Source organism: Phoenix dactylifera, chromosome 13 (assembly GCF_009389715.1).
Source record: "Phoenix dactylifera cultivar Barhee BC4 chromosome 13, palm_55x_up_171113_PBpolish2nd_filt_p, whole genome shotgun sequence".
Taxonomy (NCBI): domain Eukaryota; kingdom Viridiplantae; phylum Streptophyta; class Magnoliopsida; order Arecales; family Arecaceae; genus Phoenix; species Phoenix dactylifera.
Genome location: NC_052404.1, coordinates 12,000,846 through 12,017,627, shown reverse-complemented (window position 1 = coordinate 12,017,627; position 16,782 = coordinate 12,000,846).

Sequence of the window (16,782 nt, the reverse complement as noted above, 5' to 3'; positions counted from 1 at the left end):
GGTGCATATACAGACAGAAGGCGCAAAATAAATAAATAAAAAATAATATATTAAATAAAAATAAAAATTACCATTTTCTCTTTTTGAACTCGGCAATTTTTACATATATCTTTTCATCTTTTAAAAATTTTTAAATAATTTTTGAAGTTTTTAAAGTATTTAAAAGTGATTCTCCTGCTCGTCAACCATCCACGGCCATTAAACAACCATTTTAAATAACAAAAATACCATCATCCTCTTCAGCCTTTTTCGATAAAATAGAATACTAGGATTCAATAAAAGTCATTCTTAGCTCCAAAGAAAGATTAAACTATAGAAAAAAAATAATTAAACTTTTGTTTTTCTGTTTGGGAAGCAAAAGAATTTCTAAAAATACTTTCATTGACCCTTACATCAGGACTCGATTTTTTTAAGAAATGATAATAAGGGTATTTTGGTCAAATAATAGATTTATGATATTATATGATGATCATGTGACATCATTTTATTAATGAAGATGAAGGTAGGATCATTTTGTTTTGGAAATTTGAAGGGAGTCTTTAAAATTTTTTAGGTATAAAAAAAGTGTATGCGGGGGAACCATCCAAACTTAAGACGTTGAGGTTGTATTCTTTCCAAAAAAAGGATAGAAAAAAGATATATTCGTGTACAAATTTACTGTGTTTTAAAAATATTTGGGGAATTCATCGAAAATCTTCATTGTATGATTTCAATAAAGCTTTAGAAAATCCTTGTAGCATTTGACACCCTTCACACAAAAAAATGTCGCCACGTGTTGCTCTCCTCTTTGACTTCTATTTTGTCCGCGAGCAAATTCTATTTTCGAATGCCCGCTTTTTGTTTATGTTTGCACACTTTCGCTTCACCTATTAAATCACCCGTCATGCACAATACCTATCAACGATGGGCCTGAATATTAGCACGTGACGTAGTCTCCTGATCAGTGTTGGCCACAAATTCAACGGTGGAGGATGACAGCAGGTCGTGTACGGTTGAATGATAGCGTGTTGGGCGGAGGAATCCTCGTCTCGGCTGTCCTGGCGACCGATGCAATGCATCTGGGAGCGCAACAGTCTTTTTCCCCCTTGGTCGAGAAACGTCAAATAAGAATCCGATTAGCTTTTGGACCCATCCGATCGGAGATATGAAAAATAATTCACTTATCCGATTATCATACTTGGTACGTAAAATAGATGATAAAATAAATTATAGACCTCATATTTATTTTTTAAAAAAAATATAAAACAATTATTATTATATATTGGTATTTATTTTTTTCAATGTTGGATTACCAAATAAAAATAATTTCAAATTGTCATCTCTCAACGAAAATACCCTTAATTATAATATTATATTAATTATACTGTTGCTGGAAATTGGACCCGGGGGCAATCTTCGGTCGAGGAGAGGGAGCGGGAGGTGGTTACTCACGGCGGGGCGGTGGTTCGTCGACGGACGGCGTCCTCCGTCTGGGGCGATCGGCGAGAAGGAGCGGCTGGTTCCCGCGGCTGGGCGACGATCCAACAGTGGGCGGCGTCCTCCGTCTGGGTGCCTGCACACGAGCCGGTGGCCGGGTCTCCCGGCGCCGGCCCTCCGACGCTCAAGTCAGGGAGGGGGCAAATCGTGTAGAGTAGAGGTAAACGGTGCCTGTGTTCAGTATCGATTTTCCAACCCCCTTTTATAGACCGGGGGTCGGTTTACCTGCGATGTAACGGGGCGAAGCCGTAGTACGGCTCGGCATGTCGTTCAGGTCGGCGCTTGGTCAGGCGAATAATTGCACTGATGTCGGCGATGAGGGCGTTGTACAACCCGAACTAGCACGCTACCAGGCGAATTTATTGCATCAGTGTCGGAGGTATGGCCGAGATCAGAGACTTATCACAGTTGACTAGACTCTGCTGGGCTTATTTGCCGTGGAGAGCTGGGAGTCCGTAGATGACAGGAGTCACGTGCATTAATTGTTGAGTGAGCCGGAGATCCGCATTTATTGTGGAGTAAGCCGGAGATCCGCATTCATTGTGGAGTAAGCCGGAGATCCATATTTATTGTGGAGTAAGCTGGAGATCCATATTTATTGTGGAGTGTGCCGGAGGATCACAGCGGTCATGCGCAATAAATGCCGGAGGGGCGTCATAGTACGGTCTCTGGCCGGACCTCGGAGACGTATAGCCGTAGTAGGTGGCTGACAAAAGTAGGCCTCGGGCATTGGGGTTTCTCTTAGGTCGGAGGTTCCGAGTTCGGGTGCCGACTTCGGCCTTCCAGGGTCGACGATTGTGCGGCTTCTTTGGGGCATTCGTGTCATTTGGGGGAAAAACCTTATTCCCCCAACACTACCCCCCGACTTCCGAGTTCGAGCGGCTTGTGGGCTCGGACGTAGGAAGTAAAGTCCATCGTTAAAGTTGGGGGGCAAACTTCGTCCGCACCCTCATGTTTCTTGGAATTTTCGTGGTAGGACCTGCGCCCTTGGGCGTTTCGAGGTTACTTTGTTCGGCGAATTAATGATGGGGTCCATATCCCTACGTCTTTCGAGGCGACTATAGCGGGGGCGGTGTCTCTTGGATTACCGAGGTTGGTTTGTGAGGCGGACCCAGGATGAGGGTCCTCGGGTTCGACGGGGTGGCGCCTCGGCCCCACAATCGAGAATTCCCGCTCATCAATGAGCGTGCCATTTTGGGTTTCAAAACGGACACGCGGCATGACCAGGGGTCGGACGCTTCCGATTTCGTGTTACCGGGTCATAATTTCGGAGGGGTGGAGGCCACACCGGGGCTCCACGTGTCCCAGATTTTATTAAACGAGGGGAGCGGGGGTGCCGTCCGCTCATTCTTCGAGGCGATGGGGTTCTGTGGACCCATAATGAGGTCCCGAGATCCGATGGGACAACACCTTGATTTCGTGTTCGATTTATTGATCCGGAGTGGATGCAGTGCCTCGGCCTCAGAGGTCGCCACGTGGCGCAGCCCGATCGGGGGATGGGAACCGACCCCATCGATCTGGGCCGTCAGGGGGGTCTATATAAACCCCACGAGTCTGCCCTAAAGGTCTTGTTTGGCTTCCCCTCATTTTCGTCGTCTTTTTTCCCTTGTTTTCTCCCTCAACCGAATTTTGCCGGCGGTGCTCGGAGCAATTTCTGGCAATGTCCAGTAGGTTTTCTTCCTGTTTTCTCTAGAGTTTCCTCTTTTCTTCTCCTTGCCAACTTCCATTTTCTGCTCTTAATTTTTACTCCATTCTTCTGTGAGAATGAGTCTCGGTCCCGAAGAAGTTGGGTCGAATATGTCAGAGGAGGAACTGGAGACAATCCGCTCCCGTTTCTTCTTCCAGCCCGGGTTTCGTCTTGAAACCGCAGGGCCGGGGGACAGGGTGACGCAGCCGCCCCCAGGTCGGATCGCGGTTTACCGCGAGACACTCTGGGCGGGCCTGCGTTTTCCCACCCATGAGTTCGTGAGCAGCTTGCTGGCCGAGTACCAGCTCGTCCCGGCGCAATTGGCTCCGAACTCATGGAGGACCATAATCGGGTTTTTGTCCCTGTGCCTCGGGCACGGGATCCCGATCACGGTAGGCCTTTTCCGCCGGTGTTTTCTGTTAAAGAAGAACCCGGCGGACGCAGGGTGGCTATATTTCGCCTTTCGGGGCGGTATGTCACTCTTCCGGGGCGCCCCTTCCTCGATCCACGAGTGGAAGGTGAAGTTTTTCTTCCTGGCGTCCGCGGCGCCTTGGGGGTTTGAGCCGAGGTGGGGACACCCACGGCTGAAGGCCCTCAACAGACTCTCCGAGCCCATGGGGAGGGAGCTGAGGATCCTAGACTCTGTGCGAGCCCTCGGGAGGGGCAACGACCTGACCGAGCTCCTGCGGGAGGGCGCCCTGGCGAGCGTGGGTCTGAGCTCGGCGCGCCCCGAGGGTAAGGGCGGCTACGTTATTTTCATTCTTTGTCTTTCGCTTTTACTGCCACTGGCCTGACACTTAACAAAATTTTTGATTTCAGATATTCCCCGCATGCCGACCAGCAACACGTCGCTTTTTTCCCGCCTGAGGAGGCGGGAGGCCGAGGCCGGGGGGGCTAATCCCCAGCCTCGGAGGAGGGCGAGGACGGACGGCGCTTCCTCGTCGGCCGGGATGAGTGGCCCCGAGGCGGGGGCCCCTGCGGCCGACCCGAGGCGGGAGCGGGTGGTCAGTGGTGCGAGCCCATCGGCCCCTCCTTGCCCTGCCCCCCTTGCCCAGCGGGGGGAATCATTCGTGGCCCGGCCGCAGCAGCCAGGACCCGGGCCTGCCCGAGGCCCCGAGGCGAGCGGCTCCGGGACCTCGGGTCCGATCGTGCCGAGCTCTTCCCGAGCTTTCCGAGAAGAGTCGGTTGAGCCAGACTCTTCCGTTCCTGAGGGGAGCTCGGCCCTTCAGGACGCCGAGGTCGCACGCTCCATGTTGCGGCGTGCAGTGCTCCCAGCGGACCGGGCCGTGTTCCGGGGGATTTCGCTGGAGGAGGTCGCCGGCAGTGCTTACTGCAGCACCGCCCGGGTAAGTTCCCTTCTTAATTTTCCTGAGTTATTAGCGTGCATACGTGCCTTTCAACTCACAATACCCTCGCTTCTTCTTCTTTTCTTTTTTTTTTTTTTTTTTTTTAGCATATTCTCGAGCTCGACACCATGGCGTTCCTCGCCCACGGGTATCGAGAAGAAGTTCGGCAGCTCGGCCAGCAGCTGGAGCCGGCCAAGAAAAGAATCGCCGAGCTAGAAGCGGTGTCGGCCGCGGCCGAGGCTCGGTGGGCGGCCACCGAGGCCGAGCGCCTTGCCGTGGTGGGGGCGCTTGAGGAGGAGAAGGCGGCTCACGCCATGACCAAGGCAACCATGCGCGGCACGGAGGCGCGCTTGGGGGAGGTCCAGGCCAGGGTCGCGGCCCTCGAGTATGAGGAGAGGGCCCTTCGCCTCCGAATCGAGCAACTTGAGGCCCGGGAGAGGAGGGCTCTCGAACGAGCCGAGCACGCCGTGGAGCTCTTCAAAGACTCGCAAGAGTTCCGCGACATGTTGGAGGAGGAGACGGTCGACGGTTTCCTTCGAGGCTTCGAGAACTTCCGAGAGCAGGTGCGCCTGTACTGCCCTCAGTATGACTTCTCGACGGTCCGTCCGAGGGAGGACCGGGGCTGGGGGTCCGACGTGCGAGCCCTTCCCACCATCCTGACATCCGAGGCGGGAATATATGAGCAAGACCCCGCCGAGCCTTCGACGAGGGTAGCCGAGGCAGACGGTGTCATGGAGGTGGCTCTGGCGGCCGAGACGGACGCTGTCCCGGAGGTGGTGCCCGAAGCTCCTGCTCCCGACCCCGAGCCTGTTCCGGAGGAAGGTCTTGAGGTCATCAATGTGCCGGACGCCCCCCCGGATGTGGCTCCCGCCGCTTAGGACTTAGCGTATTTTTCTTTCTTTTTCATTGTATCCGAGGTCGGCCCTTGAGCGGCCGACTTCCAATTTTGTAATTGGCCTTCCGGCCCTTTGTTAATGAAAAAGTATTTTTGCCATTCCGTGTTCATCTTTCCCTCTGTTGTCGTGACCGAGGCCAGGGCCTTAGCGAACAGCCTCGATGGCCTAGCTTTGCATTTTAATTTCCGGGCTGCTTAACGAAGTTGCCCTTCTTCCCGGGCTACGTCTTAGCCTTCTCGGGTTCCAGTCATCCCGACGAAGAGGAGCTCCGAGTCTTGAGTTTTTTAGAAAATTTCCCTAAGTCCTATAGCTCGGATTTGGGAGACGTGGAGGTCATCGCGTTTAGCCTTTAGGGAAGTCCCAAGGTGTCGAGGTTGGGCCTTAGCCTTTTAACTAAGACCGGACTAGGTCTGTATGTGCCGCTAATCGGGGAGTTTAGTCGGGTCTCCGAACTTAACTCCAAACTCCTCAGAGGGAGCGCGGGCCAATAGGCAGGTTATTACCGAAGGTTTTCGTAGTTATTGTTCTCGGACTCTGCCGAGGCTTCGGTGAGCAAGGCTGGGGTTTCCAGAGATTGCCTTGGTACCCGTGTTTGGCTGGCGCATTCGTGGCCGGGACCACTTTTTAGCCGGACGTAGGAGTTTACGTCGAAGAGCCAAGTCGGGCACTAATTTATGAAATCCTCTGTACCAGTTTCGGAGACTTGACGAACGGTGCATGCATAATGTAATTAGGAGGTCGATCCTAAGCCGACCCGTTAGAGAGGCCCGACTTTGGGGCGAGATAAGGCTTCAACATTAAGATTCCGTTCAGCAATATGTAAATAAAATTTGACAAGGAGGGCGTCCAGTTGAATGTACCTCTTTCATTCTCAGAGTTATGCTTCGCATGGTGGAGTAGGCTGCTTCCCTTCCTCGTCGACCTGCGGAGTCATTTTTGACTTTAAGGGGGCTCGGGCTTCTCACGGACCCGACAGCACCCGCCGAGGTTGAGAGGGCTTGGGGAGGCTTTATTGATTTGTAGCTCTTTGCGAGGTCGAGGGAGTTTGAGACCCTGTGGTCGGACCTCGGGGCACCTCAACTTTGGCCGAGGGGTCTTGTGTCAGGTCGGCGGGTCCGCGGACGCTTTGCTGACCTGTGGTACCTCCCGAAGTCGAGGGAGTCTGATTCTCTACAGTCGACCCTCGGGGCATCCCGACCTCAGTCGAGGGATCATACGTCAGGTCGGCGGGTCTGGGCACGCTCTACCGACCTGCGATGCTTCCCGAGGTCGAGGGAGTCTGGTTCTCTACGGTCGATCCTCGGGGTATCCCGACCTTAGTCGAGGGGCGCTACGGGGGACCGCGAAGGTACTACCCCGTTGTTGGTGATGAGCGCCACGGGGGGCCGCGAAGGTACTACCCCGTCTTCCCGAAGTGTCGAGGGGTCTGGGCACGCACTGTCGACACTCGGGGCATCTCGACCTTAGTCGAGGGATCGCTCGCTTCGGGGATCGGGGATCGTCGACCGCTCCTGGGGGTCCACTTCGTGGCGCCCCAGGTGGAGCCACCCTTTCCATCCCTCACGGCGCCTTCCCGAGGTCAAGGGAGTCTGGTTCTCTACGGTCGACCCTCGGGGCATCCCGACCTTGGTCGAGGAATCGTTCGTCAGGTCGAGGGGTCTGGGTACGCACTGTCGACCTGCGACGCTTCCCGAGGTCGAGGGAGTCTGGTTCTCTACGGTCGACCTTCGGGGCATCCCGACCTTAGTCGAGGAGGCGCTACGGGGGGCCGCGAAGGTACTACCCCGTTGTTGGTGATGAGCGCCACGGGGGGCCGCGAAGGTACTTCCCCGTCTTCCCGAAGTGTCGAGGGGTCTGGGCACGCACTGTCGACACTCGGGGCATCTCGGCCTTAGTCAAGGAATCCTGCTCCATTCCACGTTTCGTCGTCTTGCGATTCTTCCCGAGGTCGAAGGAGTTTGGGACTCTACGGTCGAGCCTCGAGGCATCCCGATTTTGGCCGGGGAATCTGAGGATCACAGACGACCCAATATTAAAAGAGGATTACAGTTATCAAGGTGAGAGAAATTTTTGCAGAAAAAGGAGCTGAGTCCATTGTCCTGATTGTTTTGAACCCCTTAGGGTTTCATTGGTAATACATCCGTAGATTCTCGGAGTTCCAGCTTCGTGGGATCAGAGTCCCCTCCAGGGACTTCAATTTGTACGCCCCTGGTCGTTGTACCCGGACGATTTGATACGGCCCTTCCCAATTTGGGGCGAGCTTTCCTTGCTCGGTCGGTTGAGAAGCCTCGACTCTCCTGAGGACGAGGTCCCCTACTTTGAAGAGCTTGGGCTTGACTCTGGAGTTGTAGTATTGGGCCGTTCGCTGTTGGTATCTCGCCATGCGAACCCGGGCGACCTCTCTCGTTTCTTCGACAAGGTCCAAGTTGCTCCTTAGCTGGGAAGAATTGGTGTCGGGGTCGTAATGCTCCATTCTGGGAGAAGGCAGGCCGATCTCCAGCGGGATGACGGCCTCAGTGCCGTATGCTAGGTTGAAGGGGGTCTCTCCCGTGGGTAGTCGGAACGTGGTCCGGTACGCCCAAAGGACATTGTACAAGTCCTCGACCCACTGTCCTTTGGACCGATCAAGCCTAGCTTTAAGTCCCTGCAAAATAGTTCGGTTAGTTACCTCGGTTTCCCCGTTTGTCTGGGGATGGGCAACCGAGGTGAAGCGATGATCAATGCCGAGTTCAGAGCAAAACTCCCTGAAATGAATATTGTCAAATTGTCGACCATTATCAGATATAAGGATACGGGGTAGTCCGAATCGGCAGATTATAGACTTCCATACGAAATCCCGCATCCTTTGCTCGGTGATCCGGGCGACAGGTTCGGCCTCGACCCATTTGGTGAAATAGTCGATGGAGACGACCAGGAACTTTCTCTGTCCGGTGGCGAGGGGAAAGGGCCCCAGGATGTCGATCCCCCATTGGGCAAACGGTCAGGGGGCGATGATGGAGGTCAGCAGAGCTGAAGGTCGGCGCTGGATATTGGCGTTTCGCTGGCACCGATCGCACTTGCGGACGAAATCTGTTGCGTCTTTTTGGAGTGTGGGCCAGTAATATCCCTGCCGCAGGATCTTATGGGCCAAGGCCCGGCCCCCCAGGTGATTTCCGCAGATCCCTTCATGGACCTCTCGGAGAGCATAGTCCGCCTCGGAGGGGCGGAGGCATCTGAGAAGGGGGGAAGTAAATGATCGTCGATAGAGCCTGTTCTCGTATAGGACATATCGGGGGGCCTGGCGCTTGATTCGGCGAGCCTCCATCTCGTCATGAGGTAGGGTTCCGTCCTGAAGGTAGCAGACGAGCCCGTCGATCCAGCTTGGCTCGGAGCCGATGCACATGGTAGGCTCGGGTTCCTCCGTGCTGGGGGTCTGAAGATACTCGAGCGCGGTTCCCTTAGGAAACTCGCTCATGCGGGAGCTTGCCAGCTTGGATAGCTGGTCTGCCCTGAGGTTTTCCGTTCTGGGAATGTACTGAATGTTGAAAGAATTCAGGGCAGATATGAGTTCCCGCACCTTTTGGAGATACTTTTGCATGGATGGCTCTTTAGCTTCAAAATCTCCTTGGACCTGGTTCACCACCAGCTGGGAGTCGCTGAATGCCGTCAAGTCTCCCACGTTTAGTTCTTTCGCCAGTTTGAGCCCGGCGATCAGGGCCTCATACTCGGCCTCATTGTTCGAGGCCGGGAACTCGAGGCGCAGGGCTTGCTCAGCCACCACTCCGTCTGGACTAGTGAGGATAAGTCCGGCCCCGTTACCCCCCAAGGTCGAAGACCCGTCCGAGTGCAGGACCCATGGCTGCCTCGGGGCCTCCTCCGCGGGTCCAGATGGCAGGTCGGGGTCGTCCGGAAGGGTGCACTCCACGATGAAGTCGGCGAGTATCTGAGCTTTGATAGCCGGCCTGGGCCGATATTCGAGGTCGAATTCCCCGAGCTCGACCGCCCATTTGGCGATCCTCCCCGCACGATCCGACCTCTGCAATATTTGCTTCATGGGCTGGTCAGTCAATATAACTATCGTGTGGGCTTGGAAGTAAGGCCTGAGTCTCCGAGCCGAGATGATGAGAGCGAAGATGGTCTTCTCAAGTTTAGAATATCGGGTCTCGGCATCCCTGAGAACCCGGCTGGTGTAATAGACCGGCTTTTGGAGCTTGTCCTCTTCCCGGACGAGAACTGAGCTCACTGCGGCTGGGGAGACGGCCAGATATAAGTAAAGGACCTCGCCTTTCCGGGGCTTGGTGAGCAGCGGGGGAGAAGCCAGAAGGCTCCGAAGATCTTCAAAGGCCTGCTGGCATTCTTCTGTCCACCGAAAGTCTTTCGGCCGTTTGAGGCTCTTGAAGAAGGGGAGGCAACGCTCGGCTGACCGAGAGACGAACCTTCCCAGGGCGGCTACCCGCCCCGCGAGCCGCTGCACCTCCTTAACTGTCCTTGGAGGCGACATCTCTTGCAGTGCCCGGATTTTCTCCGGGTTGGCCTCAATTCCGCGCTGGGTCACTATGAAACCCAGGAACTTGCCCGAGGTGACCCCGAACGCGCACTTCGCCGGATTGAGTTTCATTTGATATTTTCTGAGCTTGGCGAACGTCTCGTCGAGATCGGCTATGTGGTGTTCCGCCGCTCGGCTCTTCACCAACATGTCGTCCACGTAGACTTCCATGTTCCGGCCGATCTGGTCTTTAAAAATCTGGCTGACCAGCCTCTGATAGGTGGCCCCAGCGTTTTTCAGGCCAAAGGGCATCACCTTATAGCAGTAGGTGCCCTTGTCGGTGATGAAGGCCGTCTTCTCCTCGTCTTCTGGCGCCATTCGGATTTGATTGTATCCTGAAAAGGCGTCCATAAAAGTTAGCAGTTGGTGTCCCGAGGTGGAGTCGACGAGCTGGTCGATGCTCGGGAGGGGGAAACTGTCTTTTGGGCAGGCCTTGTTCAGGTCGGTGTAGTCCACACACATACGCCATTTTCCGTTGGCCTTCTTTACGAGGACTATGTTGGCGAGCCAGTCCGGGTAGGAGACCTCCCGGATGAAGCCGGCTCCGAGGAGTTTGTCCACCTCCTCGGCCGCAGCTCGTTGTCGCTCGGGGGCGGAGCCTCTTTTCTTCTGCTTTATAGGCCTGCTGGTTGGTTTCACCTGAAGTCGGTGGACCATGACCTCAGGGTCAATTCCTGGCACGTCCGCGGGCGACCAGGCGAAGACGTCGGCATTATCCCGCAGGAAGCTGACGAGGCGATCCCTCTCATGGGCGCCGAGGCCGGAGCCGACCTGCACGGTTAGCTTGGGAAAATTTTCTCGTAGTGGGATTTGAATAAGGAGCTCACCGGGCTCTACTTGCTTCTTCCAGGGGGTGTCCCTTGCATCGAGGGTTTCTATGGGGAGTGAGGGGCGCGTCGGGCGGTCTGGCGCCTCAGTTGGTTGTTTCACTGTGTGGGCCGCCATGTAGCATTGCTTGGCGACCAGTTGGTCTCCGCGGACCTCGCCTACTCCTTGGCCGGTGGGGAACCGCATGAGTAAATGGCGGGTTGAAACCACGGCTCGAAGGGTGTTTAACCCTGGGCGCCCGAGGATGGCGTTGTAGACCGAGGGCAGACGGACCACCAAGAAGTCCATCCTCACAGTGCTCTCCCGGGGGGCGAGGCCAACTGTGACAAGGAAGCTAGCCTCACCTTCAACCGAGACCGCATCTCCGGTAAACCCGACTAGCGGGGCATTGATTCTCCGGAGATGTCTTCCTGTCAACCCCATTTTTTGGTAGGCATGGTAGTACAAAATGTTGGCTGAACTTCCATTGTCAACTAGGACACGCTTTACATCAAACCTATTTACAATCATGGAGATGACCACAGCGTCATCGTGAGGGGTCTCGACCCCTTCTAAGTCCTCGTCCGAGAACGAGATGACTTCATCAGTGCGTGGGCGCTTCGGGGGTGTTCCCTGGGCGGCCGTTCCTGCCGAGGCCCACCCGATCATGTTGATGGTGCCGGCGATGGGCCTGTTGTCGCCTGGATTTTCGGTTGGTGCGACATTCTCCGCCGGCCTTCTTTCCTCAGGTCGATTCCTCACGAACCGGTTGAGAACTCCCCGTCGGATGAGCGCTTCTATCTCGTCCCGGAGTTGGAAGCAGTCCTCCGTGTCGTGCCCACGGTCTCGGTGGAAGCGGCAATACTTCCTGGTATTTCGGGGAAATCCCGTGTCTCGCATAGGAGGCGGGGGTCGGAAGAAGTCCCGACCCTCAATTTCCATCAGGATCTCGGCCCGGGGAGCATTGACGGGTGTATAGTTCTCGTACCTCGCCTGGTACGTCCGGGGCCGTGGTTGAGACCTCGGACGAGGAGGTGTCCTCTGCTGAGGTCGCCCCTGCTGACGGGGCGGACTCCTCAGTCTGGGGAGATTTTTCTCTCTGCGGGGAGACCGGCTCCTTTGTCGGCCGCGCTCCTCGCGGCGCTTCTTCTGCTTCTTAGAGGCGGGCTCGATTGCTCCCCGCCTGGAGGCGACTGCCTCCTCGGCCTTGGCATACTTCCGGGCTCGGGCCAGCATTTCGGTGAAGTCGGCCGGGAAGCTCTTCTCGATGGAGAAGAGGAATCGGTAGGAGCGAACCCCAGTTTTCAGAGCCGACATGGCTATCGACTGGTCTAGCTCGCGGACCTCCCATGTGGCGGCGGTAAAGCGGTCCAGGTACTCTTTGAGGGACTCCCCCTCCTTCTGCTTGATGTCCAGGAGGGAGTCTGATATCCGTCGCTGGCGCCGGCTGGCAGCAAAGTTGGTGGCGAACTGCCTGCCGAGCTGCTCAAAGGAGGACACCGTGTTCGGCTTCAGTCCAGAAAACCAAAGCCGAGCGGTCCCTCGGAGGGTCGCTGGAAAGGCTTTGCAGAGTATGGCCTCCGAGGACCCTTGTAGGGCCATGAGGGCCCGATAACTCTCCAAGTGGTCGAGGAGGTCGGTGATTCCGCTGTAGGGCTCCACCTGAGGCATTTTGAATCTCATGGGAACCGGCTCGTCCTCGATCTGGCGGGAGAAGGGGGACTTGGCAGTGAACTCAAAGTCCCCTTCCTGTCTTGCCTTCTTGTCGTGGAGTGCCGCAATCTGGCGCTCCAGATGCTCAACTTTTCGGTCGAGCTCCCCCACCCGTGGGATTGTCGTTGTGGTTTGCGCCGGCCCTTGGCGGTCCGGGGCTGACTCCGCCTCGGAAAGTTGGGGTCTCCGATCGAAACCTTCTCTCGGTAACTCCCTACGGGGAGTAGCCCGTTCTCCGTTGTTGGCTCTGGAGGAGCCATGCAGATTTTGACTGGGGAGAACCGGGCCGTTGGGGAGACACTCCGGCGGGGCCTGGGCCTGCGGGGGAAGCGCCGATGAAGCTTCCACGCGCCGTAGGCCCTGCACGGCGGCGGCCAGGGCCTGGACTTGCTGTACCAGGGCATTGAACTGTTCCAGCTGGACCTGAGGACCTGGGTCAGCTGGAGTTGGGAAATTCTGGACGGAGTGTCCAGGACTTTGCGGGGGACGCCGGGAGACGTTAGAGGCTCCCTTACTTCTCAACTTCATGACTGCTACTCGGGCCCTTCCTCTAGCGCCAACTGTTGCTGGAAATTGGACCCGGGGGCAATCTTCGGTCGAGGAGAGGGAGCGGGAGGTGGTTACTCACGGCGGGGCGGTGGTTCGTCGACGGACGGCGTCCTCCGTCTGGGGCGATCGGCGAGAAGGAGCGGCTGGTTCCCGCGGCTGGGCGACGATCCGACAGTGGGCGGCGTCCTCCGTCTGGGTGCCTGCACACGAGCCGGTGGCCGGGTCTCCCGGCGCCGGCCCTCCGACGCTCAAGTCAGGGAGGGGGCAAATCGTGTAGAGTAGAGGTAAACGGTGCCTGTGTTCAGTATCGATTTTCCAACCCCCTTTTATAGACCGGGGGTCGGTTTACCTGCGATGTAACGGGGCGAAGCCGTAGTACGGCTCGGCATGTCGTTCAGGTCGGCGCTTGGTCAGGCGAATAATTGCACTGATGTCGGCGATGAGGGCGTTGTACAACCCGAACTAGCACGCTACCAGGCGAATTTATTGCATCAGTGTCGGAGGTATGGCCGAGATCAGAGACTTATCACAGTTGACTAGACTCTGCTGGGCTTATTTGCCGTGGAGAGCTGGGAGTCCGTAGATGACAGGAGTCACGTGCATTAATTGTTGAGTGAGCCGGAGATCCGCATTTATTGTGGAGTAAGCCGGAGATCCGCATTCATTGTGGAGTAAGCCGGAGATCCATATTTATTGTGGAGTAAGCTGGAGATCCATATTTATTGTGGAGTGTGCCGGAGGATCACAGCGGTCATGCGCAATAAATGCCGGAGGGGCGTCATAGTACGGTCTCTGGCCGGACCTCGGAGACGTATAGCCGTAGTAGGTGGCTGACAAAAGTAGGCCTCGGGCATTGGGGTTTCTCTTAGGTCGGAGGTTCCGAGTTCGGGTGCCGACTTCGGCCTTCCAGGGTCGACGATTGTGCGGCTTCTTTGGGGCATTCGTGTCATTTGGGGGAAAAACCTTATTCCCCCAACATATACTATATAATTAATATAAATTATATTAATATATTATAAATATATTATTATTTACAAATAATAATATATTCAGTATATTAATATATTTATTATTAAATATTAATTATTAATAAATAATTAACAAATATTTTATTGATTATTAATAAATCTAATATATGAATTATTAATAATTAATCTATTTATTTAAATACCAAAATATACATAAATTTATTTGTAATAAAAAACATATTTTCTAATATATATAATTAATTTAAAATATTTATTAATTAATGTAAATATATTTTATTTTTTGAAATAACTAATATTGATAGTGTTTATGTAAGTGAGCCATAAATGGTCAATAAATGGACTAGAAAAATACTTGAATTATTTATTTAGAAGCATTGTTGAAAATTTGATAAAATTTTTATATAAGCTTTGCCGCCAATAAAACATAGTAATCTTTTTTCAATACCATTTTTTAGAGTAATCATTTTATTAATCAAATATGGTAAAATTATTTTACGCAGCAATTATTTTTCTACATAAATGATCCAAACGAAAAGATGAGGTCTCTAGGACGAAGAAAATAGCAAAGGCCTTGTTGGATATAGGTGGAAGGGTGTTACAAGCGATGTTGAAATAATCGGATCTTCTATGGTGGACTTTTGCACCATAGAGACGTGCGCCTCTCCAACGAATCGTGTATCGTACTAAAAAAAAAATGCGATGACATGTTTCAAGATAAATAAGAGCCGTCCGTCTTCAAGATGAATGATATAACAGTTATTGAAAACTTTATGATGCAAAAGTCAACTTGCATAAGATCCGAACTCTCTTCAATCTCCCACCTTATGATGGTAGAATGGTATGGGCATGATGGTTTGGCCATACATGGAACAACGAGAATCTTTATAAAGAAAAACAAAATCATGTATAAAACTAATTGATAAAAGGGCGAAGGTTGTGTGTTTGAGTAGCAAAAATTTCATGCAAATACACCGCAAGGTCAATGCTCTTTCTTTCTTCCCCGTACACATATTGGTGTTATTATGAGGGGTGCTTTCTCCTCTTATTACGGTCATTGCCTGCTTCTAGATGAATACCAGGAAATAAATGGCATCATAACCAAAGGCAATCAGCAAATGCATCCTCAATCATTCCAAGGTCATCGATTAAGGTCGATTGCTATAGATCTATCCACAATCTTAAACCGTCCGACTAGCGTCCGAACAAAGGTCACTGATGTTACCACCGTTCATTACAAGACAGTTACTTCAAGTATTCCAAGGTCATCGATTAAGGTTGATTGCTAGAGATCTATCCACAATCTTAAACCATCCGACTAGCGTCTGAACTAAGGTCACTCATGTTACCACCGTTCATTACAAGACAACTACTTCAACTATTCCAAGGTCATCGATTAAGGTTGATTGTTATAGATCTATCAACAATCTTAAACCGTCTGACTAGTGTCCGAACAAAGGTCACTCATGTTACCACCGTTCGTTACAAGACAACTACTTCATTTACAAACAAATGCATCATGATTGCATGAAATTCTATTATCATGGTGAATTAGGACGATCCGATAAGATGTAGATGGGAATTTCATTATCATAATCTGATTGTGATAGCCTATTGGCTTGTGGGCCGGCCCGGAGTAGCCTGGCCCACAATGCCTTATGTGCATGGCATGTGAGGAAATGGGGAGGAAGACTCCGGCTGGGAGTCTTCTTCTTTTCCGATTCTGATTGAAATTACCAGAAAATAGAAAGTTTCTAGGCAATCCAAAGACCGTTTTTCTATCTATTTAAGATCTCATCCTTCTCTTTTGAGATCTATCAAAGATTAGGAAAAAACTAACCACAAATTCGAGCTCTCTTTTGAATCCTTCTTCCTCTATTAGTCGCCGGAGAGCCATCGAAGCGCCTCGTCGGACCGAGGTAAGGATCCTCCTCCTTCTCTTTCTTCTATATTGTTTCCTACCTTGTTCGCCATGATTGGAGCTGGCGAATCACCAAAAAATCGCCGAAACAGGAGTGCCTTGTTTCGATCTACGTCATCTTAATTTTTTTTTGCCACCGCCGGCCGTCGATTAGCCAGGGCTGCGGCCGTCGTGGCCACCGTCGAGTGAGAGGCTGGCCACCATGGCCGCCACCTCTTTGGATCTGCAAGGAGGAAGAGAGAAAGAGGCAAGCCATTCATGAAGAAAGAAGTAACATATAAATCAGACGAACAAGATATGATTTGAACTAACCTCGTTAGGAGATAGTCTCTACGAACTTAGGTATAGAATAGCATCCACTGGCTTACGCATAAAACACTACCCATCGGCTTGATGCATGAAATAGCCTCACGAGCTTATGCATCGGACAATGCCCATAGGCTTGACGCATAAGGATAGCCTCCACGAGCTTATGCGTGGAATAACATCCACTGGTTGATGCGTAAAATTTTGGCAATCTGGAATTGGATAATGATCTTAGTCTAAAACCGAAAGATAATTGATAAGAAATCTGAAAATCAAATTAATGAGAAACAGATGACATGACATAAAAATTGTTGTTGAGCAATTGGTAATAATGAAAAATATATATGTGTATATATATGTGTTTTTTTGAAAATATAATAACGAGAACCTATGTACATGTTATTTGTATGAACTTTCCAAGTATTGATACTATTGGGGAAAAAATGGATCACTCAAAGCACGTGGTCAAATTGCCGGCACATGATGACGAACGTAATGACAGCAAGCATACTCTCCGAGCGCCCGATGTCGGGGCGCCCGACCTCAGAGCGTCCGACCTCAGAACACTCG